Source organism: Budorcas taxicolor, chromosome 5 (genome assembly GCF_023091745.1).
Source record: "Budorcas taxicolor isolate Tak-1 chromosome 5, Takin1.1, whole genome shotgun sequence".
In the NCBI taxonomy this organism is placed as follows: domain Eukaryota; kingdom Metazoa; phylum Chordata; class Mammalia; order Artiodactyla; family Bovidae; genus Budorcas; species Budorcas taxicolor.
The window spans coordinates 50,474,020-50,491,009 of NC_068914.1; positions in this window are offsets into that span (position 1 = coordinate 50,474,020).

A 16,990-nucleotide genomic window follows, 5' to 3' on the forward strand; every position below is an offset into this window, starting at 1 on the left:
GTATGGACCTAACAGAAGCAGAAGATATTAAGAAGTGGCAAGAATACACAGAAGAACTATGCAAAAAAGATCTTCATGACCCAGATAATCATGATGGTATGATCACTCACCTAGAGCCAGATATCCTGGAATGTGAAGTCAAGTGGGCCTTAGGAAGCGTCACTACAAACAAAGCTAGTGGAGGTGATGGAATTCCATTTGAGCTATTTCAAATCCTAAAAGATGATGCTGCGAAAGTGCTGCACTCAACTTGCCAACAAATTTGGAAAACTCAGCAGTGGCTACAGCACTGGGAAAGGTCAATCTTAATTTCAATCCCAAAGGAAGGCAATGCCAAAGAATGTTCAAACTACCACATGATTGCACTGATCCCACACACCAGTAAAGTAATGCTCAAAATTCTCCAAGCCAGGCGTGAACAGTATATGAACTGTGAACTTCCAGATGTTCAAGCTGGTTTTAGAAAAGGCAGAGGAACCAAAGATCAAATTACCAACATATTTTGGATGATTGAAAAAGCAAGAGAGTTCCAGAAAAACATCTACTTCTACTTTACTGATTATGCCAAAGCCTTTGACTGTGTAGATAACAACAAACCGTGGAAAAGTCTTCAAGATATAGGAATACCAGACCACCTGACCTGCCTCCTGAGAAATTTGTATGCAGGTCAAGAAGCAACAGTTAGAACTGGACATGGAACAACAGACTGCTTCCAAATAGGAAAAGGAGTACGTCAAGGCTGTATATTGTCACCCTGCTTATTTAACTTATATGCAGAATACATCATGAGAAATGCCAGGCTGGATGAAGCACAAGCTGGAATCAAGATTGCCGAGAGAAATATCAATATGCTCAGATATGCAGATGACACCACCTTTATGGCAGAAAGTGAAGAAGAACTAAAGAGCCTCTTGATGAAAGTGAAAGAGGAGAGTGAAAAAGGTGGCTTAAAACTCAACATTCATAAAATGTAGATCATGGCACCCAGTCCCATCACTTCATGGCAAATAAATAGGGAAACAATGGAAACAGTGGCAGACTTTATTTTGGAAGGCTCCAAAATCACTGCAGATGGTGACTGCAGCCATGAAATGAAAAGACGCTTACTCCTTGGAAGGAAAGCTATGACCAACCTAGACAGCATATTGAAAAGCAGAGACATTACTTTGCTGACAAAGTCTGGCTAGTCAAAGCTATGGTTTTTCCAGTAGCTATGTATGGTTGTGAAAGTTGGACTGTAAAGAAAGCTGAGTGCTGAAGAATTGATACTTTTGAACTGTGGTGTTGGAGAAGACTCTTGAGAGTCCCTTGGACTGCAAGGATATCTAACCAGTCCATCCTAAAGGAAATGAGTCCTGAATGTTCATTGGAAGGACTGATGCTGAAGCTAAAACTCCAGTACTTTGGCCACCTGATGCGAAGAACTGACTCCTTGGAAAAGACCCTGATGTTGGGAAAGATTGAGGGCAGAAGGAGCAGGGATGACAGAGGATGAGATGGTTGGATGGCATCGCTGACTCAATGGACGTGAGCCTGAGTGAATTCCGGGAGTTGGTGATGGACAGGGAGGCCTGGCCTGCTGCAGTTCATGGGGTCGCAAAGAGTCGGACATGACTGAGCGACTGAACTGAACTGAATGTAAGGAAACACATCCAAGAGTTATTCTAACACTTTAGAGCTGATATTCTCATATTGTCCTCTCCTCATTCTCCTTCCTCTCTGTTGGAATAGTCAGTAACATGCTTCTCAAACAGAATGGCACAGGCTGAAAGGCAAGGTGGGAAGAGCGCCAGATTTAGAGACCAACTTGCGTTTGAGACCTGACTCTACTGAGCTTGGTCAAATCAACCATCTAAGTTGCCTTTTTTCATCTGTGAGATAGGATCACCCCTACCCATGCACCTATCTCACAGTCCATGTAGTGGTTCAGAGAGATCATACTATATATGCAAATGAGTTCAGTAGGTGAAAAGAATAGCGCAAAAGTTAATGACAATAATAGACATTATGGTCTGGCTAACTTCTACTCATGCAGCATGGGAAGACAGATGGGAACTAGTTTCTAAAGAGCAACCACTCAAGCTAGGCACTGTGAAAGCGGTTTAGGTACATAATCTCACTTAAGCCCCCACCAGCCCTGGGGAGTATAGATGCCAACATGTGAACTTCACAAATGAGAAAAAAACATGAGTGTTAGGTGGCTGAGTGAATTATCCAAAGCTATTTGTACAGGGCCAAGCTGAGAACTGGTGTCATATCTCATTGATTTTGAAGCATATCGTTTCATCAACATTCTGCTGCCTTCATGGAGTATCAGTTGTCATTATACAAAATTACCTGAAAATTTGAACTTATAGTTAAAAGTTCTATTTGTCAGGATGCAGAAAAACTTGGAATATTTGTTCAAACCTATTGGCACCTTTCAAACTGGAGTCTTTTGAGACTGAAGCAGCCCTTTTATCTAGAGTTTAAGAGGGGTGATAAATGACAGCACTCTGCCCTGCACAAGCTCGAACGCACAGAGCGACGGACACAGGCCTGAGATGGACAGAGATCGGGATACACTTACTGACACCGTGGGGCCGAAGGATGTGTCTGGCTCCTTACCTCCGACCCCATTAAGCAGCTTTCTCCTCCCCAGCCACTGGCGTCATTCAACATCCACAAGCCATGCCAAGCAGACAGCTCACCTTGTGGCAGAGAGCAGGTGAGACCACACCTTTTAGTGGACAGACAGACGAAATAAGAGAGACACGGCTAAGCACTGCCGTGATGAGGGGGAGTGAAGAGAGAGAGCCTGGAAGAAACCCACCCACGGTCTGCCTTCCAAAACCTCGAGTGAATTTCCTGTCTCTCAATGGAAATATGATGAGTAGGGAATGCAATCACTTTGGGATTTGGGGGTTTTCTATTTTGAAAACCCGAGGGGTCTCTTCTGGAAATGTAGGCCAGTAAGGACTAATTTTCCGGAGAAGGCAATGGCGACCCACTCCAGTACCCTTGCCTGGAAAATCCCATGGGTGGAGGAGCCTGGTAGGCTGCAGTCCATGGGGTCGCTAAGAGTCAGACACGACTGAGTGACTTCACTTTCACTCTTCACTTTCATGCTTTGGAGAAGGACATGGCAACCCACTCCAGTGTTCTTGCCTGGAGAATCCCAGGTACGGAGGAACCTGGTAGACGGCCGTCTATGGGGTTGCACAGAGTCGGACACAACTAAAGTGACTTAGCAGCTGTACCAGTAACAAGGACTAATTTACTCTTTTAGTTATACCAATTGGAAATAATGAAAAGACAGCTCTTAGGGCATAATATACAGAAGCTTCAAGACTCTATTCAATATGACAGTCCTATTTAGGAGCTGACTCTTGCCCTCAAACATCAAAGGCAAATTTTCTTAAAGGATAACTAAGGTTCAGACAAATTGTTTCCCTATCTACACCCACAAATGAATAAACTTTTTCTGAACATTCCTTGTGCTACTTCCCTTTAGCCAGCCAAGCCTGTAGTCAGAATGTGGCTGTATCTCACTGTGTTATAGAATGTTGGCTAGGCAATGCATATGTATTTATTAAACACCTACTATTTGCCGAGCAGTGAGAAAACAGACGGGGGCTATCCAGGAGCCTCCATTCTTGTAAGGGAGAGACGGACTATAAGCGTGTAAACAAACAAGATATTTTGTGATACCTATAAGCACCGTGAGGAAGAAAAACAGGATAGTATGATAAAGAGGAGCCTTATTTGTGATATGCACCATGAGAAGTTGGCAGCAGTATGAGGATCTGGGGAAGAGCAGTCAGGAAGAAATAGCAGGCCTTGAAATGGGCATGAGCTTAATGTCTTTTCAAGGGGTGAGGGAAAAAGGCCAAAATCACCAAACAGGCAGGAATGAGAGAGAAAACAGGATGATAAGGCCAGACAGGGAGCCACGAACTGGACTCTGTAGACCTGTGGACAGTGTGAAAGAGTTTCAGTTTTACTCTCGGAATAACGGAGAAGCTACTGGAGGGTCTGACCAGGAAATAGCTGGGTCTGACGTGCGCACGATCACTCGATGCTGTGAAAGGACCGACTGCAGGCAGGCAGGGTGGACAGGATGGACTGAGACCCACGGGCAGGTTGAGCCAGAGCTTGGAGCTGATGGAAAGTGATGTGACCCAGGATACATTAATATTTAAGAGGTGACATTATTGATGGGAGATGCTGACACAGATTTAATGTGAGTGTGAGAAAAAGAGGGGAAGGACAGATGAATCCTTACTGTGGGAATTAACAGTAAACAGTAACAAATAATGGGATTATGGACCACCATGGCGAAGACCTAAGGGATGTGGGCTGGGGGGTGCGGGGAGGAAATCACTCAGTTTGGGGCCACATGAAATTTGAGATGACCGTCAAACACCTAAGAAGAGATGTCAGGAGAAAAAGGAACATAATGAGCCAGACTTAAGGAAAAATTCTGGGCTGGAAGCGTATCTGTGAGAGTCACTGGGATCTGGTAAAAATCAGTTCGAGAGAGAAGATAGCAGAGAATCAGCTCTGGGAAACTGCAGTGTTTACAGACTTGTGAAGAAGAGCCTGCGAGACAAACAAATGGAAAAGTATCTCTGAGCTTGGTGATAAGGAGCCCTAGGTTAGATTGTGTTCCGAGGACAACGCAGTCAACGGTGTCAAGCACTTCAGTACCGAGGAGGGCAGATGACCGGGTACACAGATCTGCTAACCCTGATGGGGACTCTTGCAGTAGTCTTCCGGGACACAGGCCATTGGGCTTCTAAAGTCTTTTCCCATCTTCAGGGTCTGTGATTTTGATGACGTGCCCCAGCCTATCAATATTTCCTCCTTCATTTCTCCCTGAAGTTTTCTTTGGCGACTCTTTCAGTTGTCCTCACTTTCCCAGCTAACTCAAAATGGCCAGTAATTTTACCTGAAAGAAAGTTAAGTAAAATGAAACAGTGCAATCCATGAAACTTATGCCTAGGTTTTCCAAAAAGTCCGCAACAATTCTCCTTGGCGCCATAGGAATGCCTTGCTGGAACCAACCTTTTGTGTTGCTTTCTCAGATTGTACTCCATGAATTACTTCACTCCACAGAAGGCCTTGCAGGTCTGGTCTAACAACTTATCTTCAGCTCCAATTATAATCTGCCAGATCATTCCTGGTTTCACATTGCTCTTGGAGATGAATCAGCTTTTTAAGTGGAAGGGAGGGAGCATCATTTTATTAAGAGTTATTGTTAACATTCCGCTTATGCAAAGTTTGCTATGTGTCAGGGATTATTAGTATCATGCCTTGGAAAAAGGAAGAAGGGTATGTGTATGTGTGTGCCTGTGTGCACATAGGTGCATATAAACTCCCATACACCTGTAACTCTATATGGATCAGTGTGAATCTGATGTAGCAGTTCTCAGTGAGAGAGGAGGGCAATTCTGTACCCCAGGGGAATTTGGTAACAACAGGAGACATCTTTGGTTGTCATATTGGAGGATGCAACTGGCATCTAGTAAGTGGAGGCCGAGGATGTTGTTAAACGCTCTATAATGCATAGGGCAGTCTCCTCAACAATAGAGAATTGACTGACCCCAAATGTCAGGACTACTGGGACTGACATCATGCTGGAAGGGCAGAGAGCCCTAATCTGAATGGAATATTCCATAGTCAGTGCACATGGTACAGCAACTTCATTGACCTGGCCAGACACATCAATATAACTGATCTATAATGCAATCACTGGTCTGCTACAAACTGCAGGTCTGAGACACCGGCAATGATATACTTCACTAATTTACACAGTTATCTGTGTTAGCTAATGTCTACAGAAAATCATTTTCTAAATTTAAAATGTCAATTTAATATATCTCATTCTAGCCTCAGTTCAGTTCAGTTCAGTCGCTCAGTCGTGTCCGAGTCTTTGTGATCCCACAAATCACAGCACGCCAGGCCTCCCTGTTCATCACCAACTCCCGGAGTTCACTCAGACTCACGTCCATCAAGTCCATGATGCCATCCAGCCATCTCATCCTCTGTCGTCCCCTTCTCCTCCTGCCCCCAATCCCTCCCAGCATCAGTGTTTTCCAAGGAATCAGTTATTCGCATGAGGTGGCCAAAGTACTGGAGTTTCAGCTTCAGCATCATTCCCTCCAAAGAAATCCTAGGGCTGATCTCCTTCAGAATGGACTGATTGGATCTCCTTGCAGTCCAAGGGACTCTCAAGAGTCTTCTCCAACACCACAGTTCAAAAGCATCAATTCTTCGGCGCTCAGCCTTCTTCACAGTCTAACTCTCACATCCATACATGACCACAGGAAAAACCATAGCCTTGACTAGACGGACTTTGTTGGCAAAGTAATGTTTCTGCTTTTGAATATGCTGTCTAGGTTGGTCATAACTTTTCTTCCAAAGAGTAAGTGTCTTTTAATTTCATGTCTGCAGTCACCATCTGCAGTGATTTTGGAGCCCCAAAAAAGAAAGTCTGACACTGTTTCCACTGTTTCCCCATCTATTTCCCATGAAGTGATGGGACCGGATGCCATGATCTTTGTTTTCTGAATGTTGAGCTAAGCCAACTTTTTCACTCTCCACTTTCACTTTCATCAAGAGGCTTTTAAGTTCCTCTTCACTTTCTGCCATAAGAGTGGTGTCATCTGCATATCTGAGGTTATTGATATTTCTCCCGGCAATCTTGATTCCAGCTTGTGCTTCTTCCAGCCCAGCGTTTCTCATGATGTACTCTAGCTTGCCTCAAACCTCAGGAAATGGAGCGACCAGCCCTGCTTTGGACTCGGTTTGCTCTTCTCTAATTCAGATGATTTTCTGTGATTACCTGCATGCTCTGGGGCTGGGTGTTTTCTGGACCGCTGAATCACCAACAAAACACCACCCCCTCCACCCCTCTCTGCCTGCCTCTAAGGAGTCTTCTGTCCTCCCCATGCCCGACAGAGGAGAGACTAAACATAACAGTGCCAGATGAGAGCAAGTGACCAGAGTAAACAGGAGATCAATCTAACACACAGAAGGCCTAGCATGAGATTACCTTCTTTCCAGAACTTATCAGTGACTGTATTTGGCAACATCCACAAACATTTTCTTTATTTTAATGCCTCTTGAGACTCAAATCCCAGTCAAAAATCAAACTGACCTAAATTTAGTAGAGTCAATTCTCTAATCTTAAGGTCACCTGAATATCTAGCCTTCCTTCTACAGTATGACCAAGCCTTTTATCCTCTACTTGGTGAGGAAGAACTTATTTAAACAATGTTTATATTATATTCTTAAAATAGACCTGAGCCTAGAGGAAAGAAATATAACTCAACCTCCATAGCAAGACACTGCAGAGCTGCTGGGTGGAGGAGCTTACCACAATCAGAGAAACGTCTTGGGTTTCCATTTAATTCTTATTTGCTCAAATGCCAAAGTCATTTTTCCTTGAGGAGAATGAAGTCATTCTTCACAGAAAGGGATCACTGTCTCAAAATTCATATGACCAGGAAACATAAGGCTAATATAATGAGAGGTTTCAGAAATGTGAACTAAAATAAAATGGGCTTAAGAGATGACAAATCCCTACACGCAACTTAAGGACACAGAGATATATTGGCAGTACTGTGGATTCTTTGCTTTTCTTCCAGGAAAAGGCATTTTCTCATCCTTAAGCGCTACGCCATACCACACTGCCCCAGTGCTGCTCACACAACATGGGAACCCAGCAGCCTGGTTCTTCAGGACTTGCTCAGGGCCACGGGGGAGACAAGTGCCTGCATGGTGGGGTGCTGAAATGGATTAGGGCATATACACCAAGGCATCACAGACCCAGCGAAACAGAGGAAAACACACACAGATACCATGAAAACAATCTGTTGATTTGTTTCCATCTTGGTTCTTTCTTGTCTCCTTTCTCAGCTCACACCAGTGTGCAGTATAGCGTGGAGATAAAGAACATGGACCAGATCAAACTCCAGCTGCACCTTGGCCCAGCCACTTGACTGCAGGCAATTCATTTGTCTGTTACTTGGGTTCTCCATCTTCATAATGATGACGAATAATGATAATGGCCACCTAGGGCCACTGTGGTTGTTTAAAAAAAGGTAATACTCGTTTGGGCTTAGCAGAGAGCCTAACATTTGGTAAGCTGATGAATATGAATCATTATGGCCCACAATTTGGATTCTAAGATTCAAAAGAGCAAAATTTTAGAAGATCTCAAAGATGATCTAACTCAGATCCATTTTAGGAAATAGAAGTTTAGAGAATTTATGTGATGTATCCATGGTTACACAGCTAGTTAGCCATGGGATGAAATTAAAATCCAAGTGCCTTGACCCCTAGACCAGTGCTTTTTGGGGGAGAGGGGAGGTGGGAAGAAGGATGGTGTACCTTTGTTTGAAAAAATATACTAATTGGTTCTCCTGCCAGAAAAATTACAAATACTTCCGTGCAGTAGAAATATGTCTTTTAGTCTGTTGTCTGCATTCATTCAGCCAGACCACACTTTAGTTGCAGGCAAAACAGCTGGTCCAGCCCAGACTTGTCACACAGTCACCCTGAGCCTCTAAACAAGCCATTATCTGGCAATAGCAGATTGGGACCATCTGTCACTGCAGGGCACATATGGCCCCATTAAATTGTAAGAATAAGGTTGTCACAAAAGGTCATTAACTATGTATCACTTTTCTGTGATGAGCTATAAGCAGGCACAATGATCTTCCCACTTTACCCCAATGTCTCTAACTCTCCAGCATTTGGAGAAACTGAGGGCAGATAAATCAGGAGTCTTTCTGTGGCGATCCCTGGCCAGTCCCAGAAAGGACTCCATTCATTTACATTCCCTTTGGTGAGTCTGTTCTTTTTAAGACTTGTTTCATATGCTCTTCATAAAGAATCCCAGAAGGAGTGAAAGTTTGTAAATTATGTCTAATACAACATAAACACTGGGTTTGTATTAAATACACATGAGAAAAGTATAAGAACAAGGGTGAACTAGACCAACAACTTGCAGTGGATTACCCTGAACAACAGAAAACACAGTCAATAAAGAATCATACCCTTCTTATTTACAAGGACAATTACTAAGCACTAACAACAAAAAAGCTCAGATACATGGATAGTGCTTTTAAAATATGACAGGAGATCTTTTGACACTTCCTTGATTGCAAGGTAAGGTCTGGGCTTCCTTGGTGGCTCAGTAGGTAAAGAATCCACCTGCAATGCAGGAGATCCGATTTCAATCCTAGGTTGATAAGATCTCCTGGAGAAGGAAAAAGCAACTCACTCCAATATTCTTGCCCGGAAATCCCACAGATCTCACTCCCGAAGCTTCACTCCGCAAACACGTCCTCAGAGGCCTCACTGTTTCTCTGTGTGCTGTGCCTTATACCAAGGAACTTCCCACATGGACCAGTCTGGTGAAAGTCTCTCCTCTTCCAGGAGCTAGCCCTAACTCTCCTCATCACAAACATCCTCAGTGCCCTTTTCCGAGTCCCTGTTGCTCCCTGTATCCACCTCCTATCACTTAACTCATGTCTAAGTAATGTGCTAAAGCCAGGGACTCAGACTTATTCATTTTAGAATCTCCACTGTTAGCACAGTGCCCCATTTATCAAAGATATTCAACGAATGTTTGCTGAATGGATAACTCAGTGTGTTTCCTTTCAGTTTTAGCTGCCAAGAAACAAAGCCAAATCTAGTTACCAAGTATAGCAAATAACTCATCCCAGGTGTCTGGTAACATCTGCTTCCTAACTGTTTCAGATGGCCTCTGCTCTCTTTTTAGACATAATTGTCCTATTTTACATTAGGTTTAATATGCATGCTGTTTCAAATGCTTTTAAAAAGAAGGTGGGATATACATTTTGAATAAATCAATAGATACATGAGTTTCTCAAAAGATGCCTGTGTTACACCCATAGCACAGGAGTAAGGGGGGAAAAAATCACTGAAAAATATGCCACACTTCTCAGATCTAATGACTGATGCTTCTTCCTGTTTTCTTGAATGAATGAAAATAGAGAACTATATGGAAATATCCACTCAGATGAATGTTTATTCATTCAGCAAATAGTTACCGAGCATCTATTTTGTACAAGGCACCTTGGGTGACATGGGCAACAAAGACATGTTTCAGATCCCAAAAATCAACGAGCTTCCTGTATTGTGGGTTAGATGAGACTGGTATATAAATGCGTGCTAGTGCTGAGTTGCTTCAGTCACGTCCAACTCTTTGCAACCCTCTGGACTGTAGCCCACCAGGTTCCTCTGTCCATGAGACTTTCCAGGCAAGAATACTGGAGTGGGTTGCCATCCCTTCTCCAGGGGATCTTCCCGACCCAGGGATTGAACTCACGTCTCTTACGTCTCCCGCATTGGCAGGCGGGTTCTTTACCACTAGCTACCTGGGAAGCCCTGATATATAAATACAGTGCTGCAAAGTAAAAGTGTTACTGTCTCTACTAAGGATGCAAGAGAATATTTCTACCTGTAGGATCAGAAACAGTTTTGTGGGAGGCTCTACCAGCTCTGACCTGGGCTTAAAGATCATCAGGATTTAGACACATAGAGGGAGTTAGACAGAGGCAAGCAATCCAGGATGAAAAAATAACATGAGAATGTATAACAAACCATGATTTGGCTGGACAGTAGCATCAAACATTTCTTGTGCTCTTACTGTGCACCAGGTATTGTATTACAAGGCTTATTTTTTTTTAATCTTCAAATAAATCCATGGGTTAAGCAAATAAAGAAACTGAGGTTTAGAAATTAAGTGACTTAATTAAGGTCACACAGTCAGCAAGTAGCAGAACTGAAATTCAGTCAAGGCAGACTCTAGGGTTTTATGCTTATAAGCTCCGAGACACTAACTCAAGGAGTAAAGATTTATACCTAGGAGTAGTGGGGGATGACTAGAAAGAGAGGCTAGGGGCAGATAGCATAGGGCTCCCAAACCATGATAAGTAACATGATCTTGATTCTGTTAGCAGTACAGAGAAACAGATGACATTTTAAGAGGAAAAAAAATGATACATTTTACAGGATTTATGTAGTTATTGTATGAATAAATGAAACAATGAATGACTTTTTTAGGTTAAATTAGTCAAGCAGAAGTATATATAATAAATTGGAGGAGAGAGAGACTAAAATAATGAAACAAATAATTTTTAAAAAGAGGTATCAGGGACTTGAATAGACAGTGATCATGGGAGAGAAAAGAAAGAAGAAACAGACTGATCAGACATGGATTAATGTCTTGTACCTGAGAAACTGGAAGGACAATCATGTCATTCAGAGAAAGAAGCAATGAAACTAACCTGGTAGGTGTGTGGGCAGGAGATTCAGGGGCTGGTAGAGACCCACACACCAATGGAGCTGTCTGCAGGATGAGGACTCAGGAGCAACGTCAGACAGGATGGAACTGGAAGTCATCCACGCAGAAGAAATCATCAGAACCTTGACACAAAGGAAACTGCTCAGACCAAGTATATGAAAGTGAAAGGATCTTAGATGTAACGTTATAAAACACAGTTCAAAAGGCACATGAAAACATGCTCAACATCACTAATTATTAGAGAAATGTAACTCAAAACTATACTGAGGTATCACCTCACACCAGTCAGAATGGTCATCATCAAAAAGTCTACAAATAATAAATGCTGGAGAGGGTGTGGAGAAAGGGGAACCCTCCTACACTGTTGGTGGGAATGTAAATTGGTGCAACCACTATGGAGAACAGTGTGGAGATCCCTTAAGAAACTAAAAACAGAGCTACCATACAATCTTGCAGTCCCACTGCTGGGCACATATCCAGAGAAAACTGTAGTTTGAAGAGTGAACATACTCCCCAGTGTTCACTGAAGCACTGTTTACAATAGCCAAGACACGGAAGCAGCCTAAATGCTCATCAACAGATGAAAGAATAAAGCAGTGAATACATATTTATATACACACACATATACACACACATTCAGCCATAACCAAAGACTGAAATAATGCCATTTGCCACAACATAGATGGGCCTAGAGATTATCATACTAAGTGAAGTAAGCTAGACAAACACCATGTGATATAATTTATAGGTAGAATCTAAAAAATAAATGATACAAATGAACTTATATACAGAACAGAAATAGCCCCATAAACATAGGAAAAATCTGATGGTTACCAAAGGGGAAAAAGGTGGGTGGGGATAAATTAGGAGTTTGAATTTAACATATACACATTAGTATATATGAAACAGATAAACAACAAGGACCTACTGTGCAACACAGAGAACTATACTCAATATTTTATAGTAACCTATAAGAGTCTGAAAGAGAACAGATATATGGATGTGTACCTGAATCACTTTGCTATACACCTGAAACTAACACAACCATGTTAATCAACTATCAGTTCAGTTCAGGTCAGTTGCTCAGTCGTGTCCGACTCTTTGCGACCCCATGAATCGCAGCACGCCAGGCCTCCCTGTCCATCACCAACTCCCAGAGTTCACTCAGACTCGCGTCCATCGAGTCAGTGATGCCATCCAGCCATCTCATCCTCTGTTGTCCCCTTCTCCTCCTGCCCCCAATCTCTCCCAGCATCAGAGTCTTTTCCAAGGAGTCAACTCTTCGCATGAGGTGGCCAGAGTACCGGGGTTTCAGTTTTAGCATCATTCCTTCCAAAGAAATCCCAGGGCTGATCTCCTTCAGAATGGACTGGTTGGGTCTCCTTGCCAAGGGACTCTCAAGAGTCTTCTCCAACACCACAGTGCAAAAGCATCAACTCTTAAGTGCTCAGCCTTCTTCACAGTCCAACTCTCACATCCATACATGACCCCAGGAAAAACCATAGCCTTGACTAGACTATACTTCAATTAAATAAATAAATGGAGGGAAAAAAGAGACAGTGTTGGAGGTAAGAAGAGGACTCGGGGGATTCCAGGTGATGTTAGTTAAGTCCTTGACAAAGGCAGTTTAGGATGGAACAAAAGTGAGGGGAAAGGGCAGGTAGACAGGCTTTGAGAAAGACAACCACCAAAAGGCCATCTGTTCTATCAAGTGAGAAATGACTGTTAGGATGAGTGACAGTGGATGAAAAAGAACGATTTAACAATGAGCTGAAGAATCATAGAGGCTGACAAAGTGTGGTACAATTCAGGGGTTGCACATCCACATGGCAAAGGAGCCAAGCAGATAACACACAAAAGTAAAACAGCTGAGTACAAGATCTGCACTCTCTGGATCGAATTCTACTCCCCATACTAGACAGAAGCATTGGTACAGACAGAGATTTCTGTGTACAAGGAAAATAAGATCACAAGGCAGTGATACACGGTAACTGACACTTCATCTAAGAGGTGCAGACAACAGGGAGCGGTGGGAGTAGATTACAGGGTCTGCAGAGAGCCCACACCCTGTCCAGAGACAGAAAAAGAAATTCAATTCTAAGTGACGGCTGTCATGTGCAAATGTGGCCCCAGTGTTGCCAGTTCCCCAGTGTGTTAAGAGAAAGAAAAATACAAATTTTTATGCAAATCTCCCAATTTTTAAATATTTGGGCAGGGAGGAAACACGGTATGGGTCAACAAAGAGGTTTGCAGTCCAAAGCCAGCTCACTAATAGTCTAAGACCTCCTGAATCCACTAGGCTTTATTAAGTCTGACAGTGAAAGAATGAGAAAAGTACAATGGTAATATGACAGCTCAGCAGAACTGAGGGAAGAGTTTGCTTATTTGCTGGTTTGTTTCAGGATTCTGAAGAATTGAGCATTTTTACTGGCTGACAGGAAGGTAGCCTAGCGATCAAGAGCAAGAGATATGAAGCTGCATGTAAGGGAGTACAAGCTAAAACAAGAATTTTATTTTGTTGGATTTTAGTATATTTTGATAAATAATCATCAGGGAAAGAAAGATCTTTGTTAAGTACAATTCGGAATTAACTGATGAACCAGAAGTGACAGCTGTATGATACACGTTGCTATCATCTTATTTTGTAAAGAGACAATGTCTGTAAGAGATGGACAGCCGTACAGGTAAGAGAGGCCCCACTAGCAGCCAGGATAATTTCATTATGCAAACAAGCGTTCCCGTGTCTGTGATAGGGCAATGGGGCCTGTCACCATGGAAACAGAAGGTGTCACTGAATGGAAGCCTTTCAGAGAATGGAAGCCCCCTTCTGGGAAGAGGAACTTGGGTTTGGCCTTCAAAGTTCCTAAGTTTCTTATCATTTGGAAGCTGGTTAATTCCTTCAGTGCATCACCAAGAAGAAAAAAGCCAGCATTTGGCCAGCTATCCTGATCAAACTGCCAGCATTTGTCATCCAGCTCAGGGAAGGAGAGGGAAGAAGCAGAGCGCCACAGACAGCCTGTATATTTCAGAAACCACAACATGTGGGTCACGATCCTCAGGCAGGGGGCTGGTACTGGGTTCTGAAAAGTCCATCGATAGCTCCCCTTTCCAGGTGAAACTAATGCAATTCAAACAGAGTGGTGAGATTGTCAAATTATTAATAATTTTACGTATTTTTCATGCCAGTGTCACAGGAAGACTGGAGATCTGGGGAGACTTTTCTGTTTGTTTTTTTTTTTAAGAGGAAAGAAACTTGCTAGGAACAAGTGCTTCTTAAACACCTTTTCAAACGTTTGAAAAGAATAATTTAATACCTTTAGCATGACGGTAACTCCGATACTTTGACTTTCTTCCCCCTGGCTTGCGATGCCCTTTGGGAATGACCCCACCCTACAAACTCAAATTAACTCCCCATTTCCCAAAGTATGTCCTTACAGGCCAGCTGCCCCAGAATGGTGACATCCCACAAAACATCACCTGTTTATTTAGCAAACATTTAGAGAGCACCTTTTATGTGCAGGCACTGTGACAGGTGATGGGGATCTGTGGTGACCGGCGTGAACATGCCCCTGGTCTCACAGTGCTTACCAGGTGCGGTTCCTCCTCTGCCTCACGCATCCTCTCCTCTACAGGAATGGCCCCCTTCCTGCTCCCTGCCTGCAAACTCTCCCCATCACCCCTCTTTCAGAGAAACTTCTCTATATTAATGATTGATTCATCAGCCTCTCCTTTGAACTGCATCAGTTCTTTTGAGCCTATAAAGCATTTAATGATCCCCAGGTGGCATGAGTGATAAAGAACCCGTCTGCCAGTGGAGGAGACGTAAGACACTCGGGTACAATCCCTGAGTTGGGAAGACCCCTTGGAGGTGAGCATGGCAACCCACTCCAGTATTCTTGCCTAGAGAATCCCACGGACAGAGGAGCCTGGTGGGCTACAGTCAGTGGGGTTGCAAAGAGCGGATACAGCTGAACAACTAACTTAGCACACAGCACTCACTCATTTCCTGCACCCCCTGCTCATGTCTCATGAATGCCATCTTGTCTCCCCAGCTATGACAAAGCTCTTGAAGGGAAGAACTACATTTTTTTTTCTCCTCTGCCTTCCATGTGGTCTAACACAAAACTCAGTACATTGTGAGAATCTGTTGCAGATGACTGCATCTCTCCAAACAAAATTAAAGAACAGCTCATTTACCCTTCGTATTAGTTTCTTATGGCCTCTGTAACAAATTACCACAAGTTTGGTGATAAACTGGAATGTCTTCCTTCTCAGTTGTGAAGGCCAGAAGTCTGAAATCAACATCACTGGGATAAATCCAAGGGGTCGGCCAACAGGGCCAAGCTCCCTCTGGAGACTCCAAGGCAGAATGTGTTCCTTGCCTCTTCCAGTTTCTGGGGGCTTCTGACAATCCTTGACTTCTAGCCACATCATCCAATCTCAGTTGCTCTGGTCACCTTACTTTCTCCTCTTCTATCTGTGTCAAATCTCCCTCTGCCTCTCTCTTGTAAAGACACACATCATTGCATTTAAAGTCCTCCCAGATAATCCAAGGTAACCTCCCCATCTCAAGACCCTTAACTTATTCACATCTAATAAGGCCCTTTTTCCACATAAGGTAAAAATTACAGGTTCCAAGGATTAGGGCTCGATATATTTTGGGGCCATTTTTCAGCCTACCATACCCTTAGATTAAGGCCCTTTGATTTAATAAAGTTGTAACAATCAATCAACTAAAATCATGAAGAATATTCTGTCTCTCATCTAGGGCTTTCAACAAATAGACAAGAATCAGAAAACAATGAAAAATAGATATCACAGCCACCAGTAGAAAAAATACTGTACAGTTCAGTTCAGTCGCTCAGTCGTGTCCAACTCTTTGCAACCCCATGAATCGCAGCACGCCAGGCCTCCCTGTCCATCACCAACTCCCGGAGTTCACTCACACTCACATCCATCGAGTCAGTGATGCCATCCAGCTATCTCATCCTCTGTCGTCCCCTTCTCCTCCTGCCCCCAATCCCTCCAAAATTGTCAAAAGTACTAACTACTGGAAAAGCAATAGTTTGAAATAAGTGAAAAGTATTGATTGTATCCCATAGGATCAAAAGCAGATTATTTCAAAGTAGAATTGCTGGAAAGATGACAAATTCAGGTTAATTTTTTTCCTAGGGAAGAGTGTTTTTGTAGTGGCATTCAGCCACAAAACCAATCTTTTCCCACCAAAAACTGCAGATGGAAATAAATCTCCATTCTCTTTATTATTAAAGTGTTAAGACAAGTAAGGTCAGGTGGCCCACAGGCTGCATGTTTTCAGGGCAGACTGAATCCCAAAATCAGCAGAGTAACTCAGCTCCGGGGGTTACTGATTACATGTTTGGGAAGCTAGGGAGGTGGAAGGTTCACCCTTCATTAGGCAGAACCCTGAAGGAGACGGCAATAGTTTGAAGACAGTTTAAAAGAGACAAATGATTGTTCAGTGAGTATGGTGAAAAGCAGCAAATTTCTGTTACGGTTTTTAGGGCCTGTGTTGTCCTGGACTGAGTTGTATTGTAATAACTAAACATTATGCAGACACAGCAGTGGTGTTTAAGGCCCTTGCTACACGTATATGAAGAGACAAACAGTGAAAAGTGCCAGGGGACAGGAGCCTCTGAGGTCTCGAATCAA